The sequence below is a fragment of the Zosterops lateralis genome (assembly GCF_965231275.1).
Source record: "Zosterops lateralis genome assembly, chromosome: Z".
Lineage (NCBI taxonomy): Eukaryota > Metazoa > Chordata > Aves > Passeriformes > Zosteropidae > Zosterops > Zosterops lateralis.
In genome coordinates, this window is record NC_139800.1 from 17,192,613 (window position 1) to 17,210,215 (window position 17,603).

Below are 17,603 nucleotides of genomic sequence, written 5' to 3' on the forward strand. Positions count from 1 at the left end.
GGCTGCAGGCAAGTTCTCAGCTGTTTCCCAGGAGACCTGTAGATCAAGTGGAGAGTGCAGAGAAGAGGTACAAGCATGTCAGAGGTCTAGAGAATATGACCTGTCAGGAAAGAATTGCATATTTTTTTTTTTATTCTCACAAAAAACCAAAGATGGTGCATTTCAAAAATGCAAAAGAAAATTGCAAATGGGGAGGTAATAATTTGTACTGTGGATAGAGCAAAAAAAAAAAAAAAAGATTTTAAACTACCAGCTGGTACATTTGAGATAGACACTATGACAGATTTTGTAATGGTGAAGATAACTAGGAACAGCTTATCTCAGGAGGTTTCCAAATATCTCTGTCAACAACTACAAGACAGAATTAGGGATGCTTTATGACTATGTGAAGTATGGTTTAGAAATAGTTGGCTTGGAACAGAAAGGTGATCTCTTCTATCTTCTTAATCTCTCTTTTCACACCTTTGCTTTCTCTTACTCTGAGAATTGTACAATGATACAACTGACAAACATCTCCAACAGACCCTTCAATTTGTAAAACAGAAAATAAAAGCAGGAAAAAAAGGCATTATATTTGTTTGAAATCAAGACCTCTAAAAAAATTAAATGCAAAAGTTCTATTTGCTTAAAGTATTGGGATATCTTTTAAGGAGTGTTTTCTCCTGAGTGATTCCTCAAACTTTTGGAATCATGAGATGTCTCATAGGACACAAAGTACACCCTAAATTTATGAGCAGGTATCAGATTTTGTACCACCATAAGTATGGGCTTTTATACAGCACAGTTCACCCTCTTTACTGTAAGTCAGGTATCAGAAAAGAGATCGGGCCAACTTCTCCTTGTACATGATGCTTCATTTCTCTGAATGTCTTTTTACCCCACTTATGAACAGGGGCAGTAATGTTCAGTGTCTCCAAACTCTCTGCCATGAGCAGAGAGGTGGAAATACATCTCTCATCTCTGATGAGGAGAAAGAAGACTGTGTAATAGTTGTGTAGTCTTTGGCTTGAGAAAACAGTAAAACTCTAGTCACCCTCCTGTCATGGTAGAAGGTTATCCTAAAAACACTGTTATGATACCAGTGGGTAATATTAACAGTTAATGCCTTCAAATTTAAGGCTAAGCACACTGGGTAACAAACAGTGTCTTTAATGACACGTTTCATTTAATGAGGTTTCCTCTACCCTAGAAAAATATCCTTCATGCCTCTGCAAAACTACTAAAACTGTAATTTAAAATCAAATAGCAGCTACTTGCTGGACTCTCTTTAACCTCAGTATCATGGCTTTTCCTGAGCCCAGTTGTGTGCACATATATAAGCATATCTTGCAAACACTTACAGAATCATGGTCAATGTAGAAAGATGATTTTTAGATGCTGCATAAATATAATCATAGTTTGGAGGGAAGTAACTGATAATAAGTATCTGTTAGCACAAAAACCACTGTCAGCCCTGCAAACACTCTCTGGGTCAGTAATTCACTGCTACAAATTGTGATCTGTTGTTTTTGCTGAATTCTTTTTAGACCAAGAAAATCAACGCCATAGAAATAAAGCCTGTTGTTTTAACAGTGAGGATCTGTGGGTTTGCTCTGTTGTAGTGGAGTCAATGCTGACAACAAAAATTCGGCATTTTCAATCCCTTCCCCAAACAGAATTTTGGTTAGAAAATTTCAATTTTGGTTAGAAAATTTGAATTACAATTAGTTTAAATAGGAGCTGGTTAGACACTTATTGACAGAGAAGCTGTATCTCTGTCCTGGCCTTCCTCTGCAACCAGGCATCTGCAGAGAGACAAAAACCCATTCCTGCTGGGAGAATGAGCAAAGACAAATAGCAAACCTAATTATCCCCTTCCTCCTGCAGATAACCTGAAGCATATCTTCTGAAAACCTGAGAGGACAGGTTCCTCTCAGGGGAATACTCAAAGGAGAATCCTGTTGAAGCCAAACAGAAATCCTCATGGACACCAAGGAAAGAAGCTTGAACTTAAAAAATAAACAGATATTACCATAGTTTGTTTGAATGAGATATCTCCCAACCACTGAAGTAAAATCACCTGGAACTGCAACAACAGCTTTTTGTTGTAGGCATGGTAAACACAATGTTTTTTTGTTTCACTTAAGAACACCATGTTGTTTTTTTGTTTGGTCTATGTTTTATGTTTTTGGTTTTTTGGTTGTTTGGTTGGCTTGGGGTTTTGTTGTTTTTGTTGAGTTCATTGCCTTTTTTTTTTTTTTTTTTTTTTTTTTTTTCTCCTTAGTTTGTTATTTTTTTGGTATGTGGTTTTGTTTTTGGTGGATATTTGTTTGGTTTGTTGATGGAAGTTTTTAGATGAATGAGATTATTGTGGGAAAGACCACGTAGGTTCAAGGAATTACCAGTTAGCTGGAGTCCATACCTCCGAGGATAACTCCTTGAATATTTTAAAAATTAACGTATTTTTTCAAGTTTTCCTTAAAAGAAAATGAAGTAAAGAATAACTATATAGTTTTCGACTGGTATATGATCACCCCTTTTGAAGACCTGTTCCTTGATCAGCAGGCAGGTAAAGATTTGCTGGGAGTAGGAGGGAGTTAAAGAAAAATTCAGTTATCTTCTTAGTAGGACCATACCTACAGGATATTGTAGCTTTTACTCTGGGGTATTACTGTGAGCCCTAGTGCCATTCCCACCAGTCAAAGTCTCTCCCTGAATGGAACATGGTCTATTGCTACTGGGGGAGTAGAGTTCAACTCTTCTAGTAGCTATGTGTTGCAAGCAGCAGCCGTCAGTCTCCTCCACAGAAACTGCTCTGGTGGTGATTATCACCACTTTCATGGGAGGATCTGCTAATTTGCACATTTCTTTGCAATACAGAGCCATGTGCTCTGGTGCTGCAAACACAGGAGGCAGAGCACCTCATTTTTTTTCCCCTTCCTTTCCAAGACTCTGACCAGTACTTGAAGAGGGCATGCAGCCTTTTTAACAAGCTAACATTTTATAATGGGACATTGTTAATCTTCAAAGTAAAACCTTGCTAAACACTGCATCAGCTGCTCTGAAAAATGTTTATTTCTGGAGTTCAAATACTTCGCAGGTGGGTATTTGCAGACATGAAGTCTATCAAGACCAAAGCAGAAGGAGGCAGACAATGCTTCTCCAACCATCTTCAAGTATAGGAGAGAGAGAGAGAAATGCTTTGCTCTTCTCAATTTTCTCCCTTCTGAGTATCTCAGACCATTTTATAAACAAACATTAATATAACTTCAACTCACCTCCTGCATTGGTTATGCACTCACATTAGGCTGGGAAGCTACATAGCTAAAAGAAATAAATGTTCTACAACACTGACTCAGTAGATGCATTAGAGATGGAAACACTCTGCTAAGCCACTTTGTTTGCTGCCATCTGAAAGCATGCATACTTCAAGTGTGGTATAGTTTCTCATCTCAGCCTATCCTGATTTTCCACGGCTCTGTCAGTAACAGTTCCATTCTGTCACTGAGTGATGTCCTCAAAAAAGCCTCAGATTCCTACTAAAACATCTTGTAGTAGAAATCAGTCCCTACTCAAGTCTAGCTTCTCTATTGTCAGAAGCTAGATTCCCCATGTTTATCACTGAGCTGCCCTTGAAGAAAATGGTTTTATGACCAGCTGATCAGGCTCTTTCTTCATTATCATATCAATTTGAATGTCACAGATAAATAAATGAATGATCAAAGAAAAAGCTGTTTCAGAACAGAAAGGGGAGGTGTAGCGTTCTATTTGAGTAATGATTTATTAATTGAAAATATTATCAATGGGCACCTTGAACTTCAGCCTATTGCTGACATTTTCCCATGTCTGTGTAATTGTGATAAGACAATATACAGCTATCTTTGCATGGTATTTTTCTCAATAACGAGAAAACTGTCATGAACTGCAGATCTAAATACCTAAGCTGTACCACACTGTATGAGTTATTATATCTTGCCTAACACAGCAAATCAAATCCATCTGGAAGTTATCTGGTGTTCGTAGGGAAAACATTTTCATTAGGTTTCTTGGCAGATGCTAAAGATCAGTTCTAAAAAATGAAGAAGTTTGAGTTATCGGATTGTTGTATAATATGTGGAAGATGCAGTTAAATGTACAGACAATGGAGTTTAATCCATGTAAACCCCATAAACATTAAAACCAATCAGTTACATAATGTCTTTAGCTCAATGAGAACTAGACATTATCTAGTGCTGTTACTTAATTCTTTGTAAAGAGTGGCAATTTGAAATATAAGTGATGAAAGGATATTACTATTATATGAAAAAATTACAACATGTCATCTGCTATTACACAAAAAATATTCCCCTGTATTTTCATATCACCCCTGGGTCTAAGAAAGAGCTTCTCTCTGTATCAGGTTTCTAAGAGCTGGGCAAGGCAATCTTTCTGGCTGCATTGCATGAACATTCTGCCTATCAGCTGCAATGAGACAGCAGATAACAACTTAAAGGAAAACTAATTCTCATTTTAATTTTCTTTCTTAACAGCAAGGATGTTAAGAAAATTATCAGGATGCAAAATGAACAAAAAGGGGTTTTGCCAGAAAAGCATAATAGGAGGTTTTGTTCTAGGAAATCATTATTTTCTGTCATCCCAACTATCAATCTGAATCCCCTTTGTTTTGGAAACATCAGTTTCAAGTACCCTGGAAGAAATTCTTGGCCATAACTGTTATTAAGAACACATTAGCTAACAGCAATGTCAGGTCTTCTGATTTTAAAAATGAAAAAGTAGAAGGCAAAATAAAAACCAAAGAGTTTCCATTTGAAAGAGATATCTCCCAGCCACTGATATAAAATCACTTGGAACTGTAATGACAAGAGATTTTTGTTGTAGGCATGGTAAACACAATTTTTTTGTTTCACTTCAGAACATCATGTGCTAAAGCTACAGAAGTTTTTATGTCACTGATGATAAATCTCCTTTTTTGAGTCCCTTAGCAAAACACAGAAACATTCTGTTGCATGATTTCAACCACAAGGGCACAAAGGCTAACAGATTTTTCCCACAAACAGCTCTTGCAAGAAAGTTTTAATCTTTGCTGATAAATCAGAGTATTTTGATGATTAGCACATTGCTTTCAGACTGACTGCCTTCTGCTTGGTTTTCTGGCTTACTGCTGTGCAGGATTTTTTCTTGTGAGATAACGAGATTATGTCTAGCTAGTGAAAAGAACTGATGTCAGGCAGGTAACATTATTTAAATTATTTATATACTATAGATATTATTTATATATTATTAATTATTTTTATATTATTGAATTATCATATTAGGGATCATATTGTACAACCTACATGCTCTTTTTTCTATCCATGAATCACTCCTCAGATTCCTTTTTTATTTATGAAGAAGAAACTGCCCAATTAAAATATGGGAAGTGCTGTGCTGAGCCCATATGACATGTGCTGAGCAGGAAGCCCTTGGCTAGCACAGATTAAGGACTAACTGTACCAAGGGATTCAGTGTCATGTAAGAAAGGGTACTTGAGTGAGGGGTGTCAAGAAAAAAACATGGTTTTGTCATCATCTAGAAAAAATTACCTGGTCAAAAAAAGAGTGAAGTTACTCAAATGCCCACATTTCTCTCCTAGGCTATTTTCAGAGTGACTCTCACTTCCTGGTGACTGTGCTTCTGGGAGATGTTCAGGCACAGACACAGTAAGCACATATTTGATCTTTGCACCCACTGAATAAGAGTGACAGGATCTCCTGAACATATATGGACTCAGGAATCCCCAGTGGTGATCAGGAATGTTCCCTGGCATTACAGATGAAATCGGAGTAAACGCCTTTTGGAACCACAAAATCTCAGCTAATTTAAGCTATATCCTTATTTAACTGCTCAAATGGAAAGGCAAGTTTCAGATTTTTTTTTTTTTTCTTAAAATAACCTCTTCCTCCTTTTTCTAAACAGCCCTTCAGTCACCTCATCTCCTCTTGCTCTCAGACTACATGGCATAATGTTTACACTTTACCCAGCCACCAAAATTATCTATTTTCTTTTGAACTCACTTGCCTTATGTTGCCTCCTTATTTCGCAATGTTAATCACTGTGGACGGAAGTCTTGCCACCACCATCCAGACTATTTATTTTGCCACCTGGGATCATTTTAGTGCATTATTCTGAAATGGCTAAAGTCCACTATGACTCGCAAAATATCCTATAACAGATTTATTCTAGAAGGACTGCAATCAATATTTTCTGATCAACAAATACTATATTGAGTTGAATTCATGGACATGTTAAATTTCTTTTTTAAATAGTGCTTCAACAGTGATATTATTTGAAATAAATGATGTGCAGGTATTTTTCATTGCCCAGCCTCACAGGACCATTTTTCAAAAGCTTTACACAGATAGCCTGGTAAAAATGATGGGAATTTGATATTTATACCTTCGAGTAGATATAAATGCTTTCAAAATGAAGTAGTGTGATTCTGATGTAACATGATGTAACATGATGTAACATTTCTGGAAGTTATACTTTGAAATGCCAATATCCCAGTGGTTTTCCCCCTTCAACCTCCCAAGGAAAATCTACTCCCTGGTGTTATGGTGAACTTCATGCAAAGCTTGGACAGAATCACAAAACAGGTGTCATAATGGACATTGTAAGGGTGAGGGGTCTTAAGGTTTGCTCAGATAAAGAACATTCTGTCCAGGTTCTGCACAGAGGAGAAGCATTTTGTTTCCCCAGGACTCAGGGTACCTCACTCACTGTTGGGTATCCCTGTGTCCTGGACCCTTTCCTCAAAATGGATATGTTGTTTGATTGCTACATGGAAATAATTCTCTTCATTGAATTAGTATCTGACAAAAAGGGTGGAATCATCTAAATTAGGGTCATCTGAATTAGGGATTAGGGTCATCACTCTAATGAGACTAAGAAAATTGTTTTTGGTTTAGTGTATTAGTACACATTATGTCTTCCCACTGGTTGGCTCAAGCCTGACCCAGGTCTCCTAGACCCACAGTCAGCTAGGTCCCTATGTCATCAAGCCCAGGAAATTTATCTTTCTTTAGACTGAAGTATATTACTTAGGAATAGCAGTGCCCTGGCTTTTGGCACCCATAGAATAACTTTTCTGACTGTGTGGTATGCTGTATAAAATAATCTTGAACTTTTATCAGAGTTGTGTAGGGCTTAAAGACACAAACATGTGCAAAGGACATCTCTCATGGTGCTCCAGAGACTCTCTCTTTATAAGATCTCATATTTATCACAGGTAAGACTCTTTACCATAGTTTTACTACGGATGACTGTGCTTGCTTGTTCCTACTGCAAGCCCTTCTTAGAGAACACTGGAAGACACACTATGTCAGCTGCACTCAATAAATACATCTTCCTTATAAGCAGTCCTATTTGGCATTTGAAAATAAAGTCACTTCTACTTGCTTGGAAGTGCCAATATTCCTTTTGAGAAGACAGAAGGGAAAAATATTCATCTGGACTTTGTGCTGTGCTGATCATATACAAAGGAGAGAGTGATCTTGCTGACCCAGTGTTATGCTTCTCACAGGCTGTGTTTCAGCTGATGCTGAGCAGAGCTCTCATTCCACTGGGACTGCATGGAAGGCAGCTGGCATTCAGGGAAGGGTGGCACTTGCTCCTGGTGAACTGGCACAGTCACATTGCAGGTGATAACAGCCAGCTTGCATTGTCTACTGTCCTCACTGTGTCAGGGACAATTCCAAGTGGTACACAGGACAGCAGTAAGGAAGAAAGGCTGAAAATCTTGGCTATTCTGTGCTGTACTTCCTTTGGAAGGTGTAATTAAATATATGCACAGCAACATGTGTGTTCAATGGCAGTTAGGGTTTATATCATATGCAATAGACAAAATCTTCTAAGGAATAGAGCTACAACAAGATTTCTATGAAACACCCAATATACTCAACTGCAAGTATTCAGAAAATAATTTTCCTTAAAAAACAAACCATAGTGCATTTATGTCATGTAGTGAACTTTTATTCTGAATTTTTGGAGTGCACATAGTTTGAGCTCTCAGTCTTGTAACAGCAAGAGCTGGAACCACTTAAACAAACAAACCTAGATTCTCTCATGATCACCTGACTACAGATGTGTATTAAGAAAAATCCCAACTAAAGTATATAAGCTTAGAGCCCTCCATTAATCAATGCTGCCTACCCTGTCACACTGTCTATATATAGTAGATCTCCCTGCCAAACTTGCACTCTAAACACTTCTTGCAAAATGCAATGTAATATAAGCACAACCCTCTCAGTGCTGTTTCTTCTCGCCACTTGTTATTAGAGAAGAACATTTTTGTTTAAGTTTGAAAATAAATTAGTGATTCTCCTGTTCCCTGATGACTCCTCTGTATGCTAGAACCCACTGGAGGGCAAAAGAGAGAAGTTTCATAACAGTTTAAGGAGTCTGAACAGCAACAGAATAAAGAGCAACAAAATCTGCATTCAAAAAGCTAATCTTCTATTTGACATATCTATTTAAAAATTGTATCAACTCCTTTGAATTTCTAAAGGCTAAGGAGTGGTGAAAGTTTCAAACTCAGTTTTCTGCACTGCAATAGATAAACTCCTCTACAATGACAGCCCCAATGAAGTCAGTTATCACATTTGACATCTACTGCATTTTTTCAATTAATTTTTAGTGCTAATAGTTGAGAGAGAACAATTATCAATGCTCTTTAGAAGCATGAAAAGAAATGGATGTAACATAGCAATTATTATACAAGATGTCTTTTCTCTTACAAATGAAACCCGAATGAAAAAAACCCTGAACCGTTAACTTGTATTGACCTGCTTGCCAAATTATCAACCCAATCAGAGAAAACCACATAGCCTTAGAATATTAATAGAATTTTCCTGTAAAGTTTTATACCAAAAGACTTCAGACAAATTGCTGGCAGAATAGTTTTCAGAATCACCACAGACTTCACAGAAAACCAAGGGGGTGGATTTTAACTAATTTCCAGCTTCTAGCTGCTTCTGTGCTCGGGGCGAACAGGGAGAAGCTCAGGAAGCTTTATTGGATACAACCTGACCCTGTGCCTAATGTGATCTTGATTCACTGAAGGCAGTTAACACCAGGGAATTTTCTGTGAGATTGTTGTTTGTGATTGCCTCCTGAAATAATTATACAGAAACAGAATTCAAACCTGCCCTTGCCAGAGTAACATTTTTAGAGCTGAACATGAAAGGCCTCATCCTAACCTCTAAATTTACTTCCCCTCCTACTGAAATCATCTCGTTGTCCATAAAGTAAGTTCATGAGAGAAGAACAGTTCTAGATATCATAAATCAACTAATCCAGAGGCTGTGCACAAATAGACAACAGGCAGTCTGGTTCTCAATTCACTCACGTTTGCAAACATGTCTCAATATACCTATTGTCCTGGGTTGCAGTGTAGGATGTACACAAAGTATTTATTCTATCACCATCCTCATGAACTGTTGAAACCAGGTGGGCTAGTGTTTTCCCAAGCCCCCTGCCTCTTCTGCTAATGGCCTTTGGGAGTGTTTCCTGCTAATGGCCCATTAACACCTTTGGGGTGTCTTCTGCTAATGACTTTTGGGATGTCTCCTGCTAATGGCCCATGAGTCACAGGTAACTCCCTCCAGGGGTTATCTCTGTTAATGGGCCATCAAGGACCCATTTCACACTTCTCATGCTATTGTGAGATGCTCTGCCCAGGGGGAGGAGCCAAGCATTCTCACCTGGATATAAGCTGGTATGTGGGACAGTGCAGGGGCACTTATCCACTGGATTCCCAGAGGAGCATAGCTACCAGACCTTTCTACAGGATCACTGCTTCAGGAAGAGCACCTCACCTAGACTGCTTCCACCATCCTGCTCAGGTTGTATTCTGACTCTGTCAGTGATCCTTTGTGTTATGGTATTTATTTTATTTTACTTTTACCTTTTTACCTTTCTTATTAAATTATATCTCTGACTTGGAGCCTCTCATTCATTTTGCTTTCAAACCACAACACCTATCCATCTAAGGCTGTAGAGGGAATACTACAGGAGACAGCAGCAATGCTTCAGGTATTCCATTAAATTATGTGACTCTATCAACTTCATACTTTCAGAGCAATGTAAATCCTCAAATTCTCTCTTAAGGTTTTGGAGGATTGAAGTTTTAACTGTAAACACACATTGGCCATTTCTGACCCTCTGAAATGCTCCATAATTGTCTTTGAGATTATTCTACATGTACTCCTACAAACCCAACTCGACTACAGAAAGGAGTCCTGTTCACTGCAAACTATCAAGAAATTTGAGAGTAGTTAATTTCTACCTTTGAGCTTTCTAGTCATGAACGTATTTTCACTACCAGTAACTCCACAAAGCCTCAGAAATTCTCTAGCAGTGGGCCACATCTGAGACTCACATCTCTTATACCTCCCAGCCCCTTCCTGCATCAGCACCAGCGTTTCTCAGCCAGCTCAGTTCAACTCCCAGTTGCTAAATATCTTGATTGCTGTGAGATTTCTGTATTTCCCCATAGGTTTTCTTCTCCTTCTACAAGAAGCTGGGAGATCAAAGGCTAGTGGTCAAGGAGGGATATTACAACCACTTCCAGGTTCAGTGTAATTACTGGTGCAAAAATGTCATTTTACTTTAGTGGAAAAGAGAGAGAGATCCAGTATCAGTGCACAAAACAATCATGGTTGGTGGCAACTGAGTTGTTGACCATGGTTTGTAGCTCTTCACTTTCCTTGTTGCTTAGCTACTTGAGAAACAACTTTGCTTTTATTAGGCAGCTAAGGGTAGTCAGGTTTTCTCAGGGTAGAGCCTGTGCAGTGATCTATGTGCAACTGAGAAGCAAAGGACAAAGAGCAGTGTTTCCTTAACCTGGGATTCACTGAGCCAAAATGTGACAGAGCCAAAATGTACTGAATCTCTGGTTATGATGCAAGGCTTGACTATTGGCTCAGTTTTCTGTTCAGGGCTGGGTAGAACTCAGTCCTCCCAATACTTGTTTTCCATCTTTCTGTATGTTTCTAGAATGCGTTCTGAGGGTCCAAAGCAAAAAAGCTGAATTTTCTGCCTTCCTAGATTTTTTCCCCCATTACTCTCTCCTTATTTGATTGTAGGCTTTGCCATAGCAGGGCCTACCTTTATCTCATGAGTGAAAAAAAGACTCTCACTGAATTACAGGAAAAAACAGTGAAAATACATCAGTAAATCAATAAGCATAAAATGCTTCAATGTCATTCACACCAGAGCAAAATAAAATGCCTGCAACGCTGAATAAAAATCTGCTTCTGTTATAGGACATTGGAGAATACATCCTAGCATTTTGGTATGAGTGTCTCTGTACTTTATGAGTTAACAGGAATAGTTTCCTTCTGGAGTCTCCAAATATTACAAACTTAAAGACTGGTGCCTATGAAAATTCCTTTGAGATTTGAAAGAGCTTGGAGGTCATCCTTTTGAGTTTTTTTCCCCTAGACATTTTGAAAGTTTTAGTTTTATGTTTTTCGGATTGGAGTGGGTACAGAGGTAGAGTAAGCTTTGGCGCATGGAGGACATCAGTCTGCCAAGAAGTTTCTCCAGAGATATTTTCTCCATTTCCCCTTAGGAAAGGCCTGCCAGTCACATAAGATCAGCAGATCTTTTACCCAGCATCTCAGTACCACAAATATTTCTCTCTCCTTTGGGTTAGCATAGCTCAGCACACATTATTATAGAATATCTGTAAAGTGTTGACAATAAAAGTACTAATCTGATCAGTCTCCAAGAGTTCTAGTCTTGATGCTTGTATCAGTCATAACCATACAGAGATAGGGAAATAAATAGGGAAGTGTTCTCTGAAGCAGACACAGAAATTAAATATTCCAGTTCCACTGGCTCTCAGTGACATTTGGAGTTGAAACTGTATTTTACACTTCTGGAAATCTGATTTTACATTTGACTCTTCCCTGTTTTGAAGAGAGACATGATAAATATTTTTTATTTCCATATCTTTTACTTAATTTTAAGATTAGAATTAAAATAACTGCCCTTCCTTTTCAACACTGCAAAAAAAAAAGTCTTTCCTTGCCCTTCACAGATTGTTTTTTGGTTTTTTTTCCAGATCACCTAGGGCACCTCAATGCTACTGCAAAATAAGTATCTTTTGGTGATTTCTTTGAAGATACTATATATGGCAGCAGGCTTCCAGGTAACATTTCAAAATAGGGGCAGACCACAGCAGAAAGTGAATTTTTCACTAGACAGGTACTATATAATTTTAACTTGCAGGTCAAACTACTTAGGAGACACAGTCCATGGTGACAGTCTTATTAAAGTTTGCCCTTGCTCTCAGCTGGAAGTAACAAGGTAGGCATAAAAAAAGAAGGTGATCAGGTGTGGTCTGTGTCTGTCATTTAAACAGTGGAGCCATGCCTAATGAACCTCCTTGTGGTACTTTAAAAATCAATGGTCATTTTATATTAATTTGAGTAGTATGAACAAGTACAGTTTATTAACAAAAGATTCAATAGACAACAATAAAACAAATGCATACTCTGTAAATCAATATTTTTACATTACTGATCTAATGACAGAGAGCACCATGCTGCTCAGCAGTTCTGCTCATTGCCTGAAGCTTTATTCTCATGCAGTCCCACTGACATCCGCTTGTGTAATATTATCCTGATTGGTGTGAACTGAGTACAGAATGAGATATTTCCTAATTAAGATACATGAGAAGGAGACACAGAGAACTTTTCCCTCCTGACACTGATTTTCAGTGTCAGGTTCTGTGCCACTGGGCACAAATCTATTATCAGCTCAGCAATGATGTGGCTGTCCAGCCCCAAGGACCATACTTCTCTCCCTAACAGATCTTCATCCTGGGAATTCAATTTGTCAGTCAGATATTACAGAGAAAACATTCTAAGCCCTCTCTATTTGTCAGATATACAACTTAATTCTCTGCTAGTACTTGCCTGTGCACTTCTTACCTTCCCTATTGCCCTTTTGTTGGTTTTTGTTGTTGTTGTTGTTGTTGTTGTTGTTGTGTCAGTTTTACATAATCTGTCATGGGAGCTTTGAGGGTTTTGCATCAATTAGAAATTCTGCTTCTCAATTGAATTAAGTGCTTCCTAGCAGAGATTTCCTCATTATTTCATTTTAAAAAGTCTTATTATCTTGGCAACTCTCACCACTCAAGTGTCCATAAGAAATTATACAACCATTTAAACAAGATTCCCTGCTTATCTCAGATGTAAACACCATGAATCATTACATTTTAGATAAACACTGCTAATTCAAACCAAGTTTTTGTTGGATCCCTACACGATACATCCTTTACAGAGACAAACAACTACAGCATTTCTTTTATTCACGGATACTAGCCAGCACAATCTGGCTTTATCATGCTTACCAAAACTTTGTAGGGTTTTCTTTCACTTCCCCAAAATGCAGCTGAGGAAGTTAAAAACAACCTCAATTCATTGCAGCCTTTCCTCATGGGAATGAAAGAGCATTTCTATGCCTTCAACAGTACCTCCCCTTTTTCACCACATCTTGGCCTGCTCCCCATCACTGCCCTTGGCAGAGCTCTTAACTCCTGTCTGCCATGAAGAAAGTCACTTTGCAGTGGGCTGGGAACCAGGAAATTTATTACTTTGCTACTCAATTTTATGCTACAATGGGTATGTCAAAGGAAGTATCCAAGTATTTAGAAATTTACTTTGACTCATCTCTTAGCTAGTCAACTAAAAGCCAACACTAAAAAAGACTTTTGTTGCCCTCCCCATCAGCAATCTTGACAACCTCTAGGGTTGCTTCTGGTCTGTTTCTGTAAAAAAACCAAACAAACCAACTTGGGGATTGCAAAGGAGTAAGTTTTGGGTTGTTTTGGTGTAAAGAAGATCAGATCCATGCATGCATCCAGTGGCACTGGACACTACTACAATTGTTTAAAATCTAAAAGTGCTTCAGAAAACTAAAAACCCAAATATTATCTTGCTCACAAGAAGTAGTAAATCAAGGAAATTTTCCTACACTAGTGAAAATTCCAAGGACAGAATGTACCATAGGGTTTACTCTAAAATTTTACATTGCCTTGTCACAACATTTTTTCTGATAGAGACTAACTAATCTTTGTGGATAAAAAAATAAAAGCAGGAAGAATTTATCCAGTTCTTCACACAAAAATTATGCTATGTATCTTCAGAGTGCATATTTGTCAAGTTCAATGCTTTTATTCCTTTAATTACACTCAGAAATGCTACTGGAAACAAGATAAACAACAGTATTTTCCTGTGATTTTTTTAAATCCAGTTCTTAGAGCAAAGTGACCATATTACCGTTAGAGTTCTTAAAATGAGATAAACCAAATTAACAGTCGACTGTCACGAAACAGCTAAGCCCCTTCTCTCTGGTCAGGAAATGCTCTAGACAATGCCAAATTCTGTATTTGGGATACATTTTACTGTACTCACAGAACAGAGACTATCACAGAAATACAATAAAATACTACAAAAATTACAAGTTTACTAGACTGTGTGTGGAAATTACAAATTGCAGCTGTGCTAAAATCTCTCTGCTCCCTTTGGATGCAGGAGCAGAGGATATGGTCTCAAGAACGGAGCTTTTCTTCCCCAAATAGAAGAATGCATGTTGATCAATTCTGTGGGTAGTGAACCTGCCTGCAGTTTAATCTGTGAGGCATAAGGCTGATGTGGTCCCATATTGCATGTGTTCTAACCAGTACAGCCTCTAAATTTGTGAACTTTTGCCATGGAAAGGGAAAAACCCCACAAGACAACAGAGAAGGGTGGTGCTCATGAAATGTCAATAGAAAGAAAAGAAAATATTTTCTGTGTAAACTGCTTGATGAGTTGAGAGCCTGAGGTAGAAGCACACACTGATGAGGAGTTATAACATCCATGTCCTTTACTCCTTTCTGTTCAGCACAAATTAAGCTGCCTTGACTAGAGCTTGAAAATTTCTTAAATGAAAAATAATCTATAGTATATCTTTCAACCAGAGAAATTATAGTTTTGAATAATTTTATAGGTGCTATAGTCTCAGGAAAACTGAATATTCTAGTTGGCATGGTTTACCATATTTTTTTTACACTTAGGAAGAGAAAACTTCAAACACAAAGACCAAATATAAAATGTAAGCTCAGAGGGTGAAAATGAATTGTGACTATTAGTCTGTAATTCTTGAAGACAGGGTAAGGAGAAAAAAAGGTTATTTTGAGACTTGCAAATAAATCATGTTTAATAAAACGACGCCATATTCTCAGGTCCATAAATTGTCAGTGAACCTATTCCTTCAGCCTGGATCATCTCTCTGAGAGAAAAAAACAGATAAATATTCATAACGTTGGTTATGAAATTCTTGCAGAAGGAAATTAAGCAAGCTGGCAATTGACTTGCTGTTCTCAGTAATGCATTTGCTCCAGGGAATGGCTGGGCTAATCCAATACTCAATTGATTAATATATTAGCAGCTGCCAAATGTGTTTTCTCAAGGCACTGGGACTTTCTCTATGTGTACCAAGTCTGGAAGGGACATGTGCACAGTCTTGGAATCTCAGCTTCAGTAATGAGAGGAAATGCCTGGGGGAAAAAACCCCAGCTTTGTTCTCATCTTCTTCTGAAGATTTCGTATGTCCACCTGTGATCTTGAGAATTCAATTCAACCTGCAAGAAATAAATGATTACATTTACATGTCTGGATATGCATTTGGCTTCTCTTAGACAATAAAGCTATTAATTCATCCACGTATTGTGTCTAGCAATCATTAAATGGACACACATTTTAAATGAAGAACCATCCTTTAAGGATAAAATAAACCTTAGTGAGATTAGATGGTATCTGTGAAGATACTGTTATATCCAAACATGCTTTGTATAATAGTAATTTCCTTCATGTTTTCATAAAAAATTAGGCTATCTTATAATGACAGACTTGAAAAGCAATAAATAAAATTAACTAATTGATTACTTAGGTAAATAAATGTGTCATTTTTATAGGAACATCTACCTCGGTTAACATTCTATGTAGCTGAAAAATCTTAAAACCAAGATAGACTCCACAAGAACAGTTTTTATTAGTGATTCTCCCTCTAATCTCTCTTTTAAGTATGTTAAAGAATAAGGATAATGAATTTACTTTCCAAATTTAATTTTTTAGTTTAAACAAATCAAAAGCGTAGATGGAAACATTTCCTCTTACCTAGTTATAGGTAAGAGGCCCTTTTTATATACTATATTTATGGAAATTTTATATTGTTAACTATTTAAAAAAAATTCCAAACCAGACAGATTTTTCCTGGCTGTGGTCTTTGTTCAAAAGACACCATGCAGTGGAAGGAAAATGCACAAAATTGCGTTGCTACACCATTACCTCTTTCCCTATGACACCAGCCTAAAAATCCCCTTGTATACTTTGACACAATTTTTCCTTTCTCTTGGGATTTTCCACCCACTGTCCCACTGCACTAGCTAGTTTATACAACTAAACATCTGTGTTTTCCTTTTTTTTTTTTTTCCCCAGCACTATGTTGTAAATAATTTATTTACTGAGCTAAGTAGCTAATGTTATGTTTCAAAAGGATTATACAATACCTGAATGATAGATCTGATTTCACTTTTTCTCTAAATGCAATGTTTGCAATCATTTGAAAATAATCATTAGCCATTTGGAAAACGCAGAGTCAAGGCATATGCTGCTGCTTTCCCACTCAGTACTCTAAAAAGTCTATCTGTAGAGCTCTGCAGTTTGCACTCCTTAAATCTGAAAGAAAAAAAAACCCCAAATCCACAACATCCTGCATTGAGACAAAGATAAACTGTATGACATACATCAGACAGTGAATGCTGGAATTATGAATACTTTGGGAATTGTTGACACAAGTTCACATCCGATGGCAGGAAAACAAAAGAAAGGTAGAAACTTAAACAACAGTCTTTCTTTTATCTAACTTTCATTGTTAATATTTGATTTTAGACTCCATCTACTAAGAAACTTTCACCTGTGTTTCCTTTTCCTTATCTTGGACTGTGAACTCCTGAATGCATTTGAAAACTAAGAAGTCATCTCCCAACAGAGGAAGAGAGGACAAGTCACCGTCTGGAAGAAAGAGCTGGCTTGGGTCCAGGATTAAAAGGCCTTGCATCAGGTGCTTAAACACTGAGTGTACATGCCCAGGCACAGCTTCACAATCCTCACCTGCCCTCTATAGTTTGTAAGGAGATTTCACACTGCAGTAGACTGAGCCTTACAAGATGAGAATTTGCAAGAAAATTCGAATAACTGCAAAGAGACTGTTGCCATTTGAAGCAGAAATGCATCATCTGCTAGAGATCAGTTTTTAAGCAAATGCCTATTGCTATATGGCAATACAAATGATATTTCCATGCAAGAAAAATTAGTGACAAAATCTGGTAGATTAATTTTTGATAGCACATGGGCCATTGTAATGTGTATTATTTCTTATGAATAAATAAGAGGTGTTCTAAGAATCTTAGAAGGAAAATAAATTTAGGTTAATTTCAACCCTGAGTTTGGTTCACAGGAGGTATGATGCAAACTCATGTGAACATTATTTGCTTCACTACAACCACTTCCTACTGTAATTTGGGCATAGAA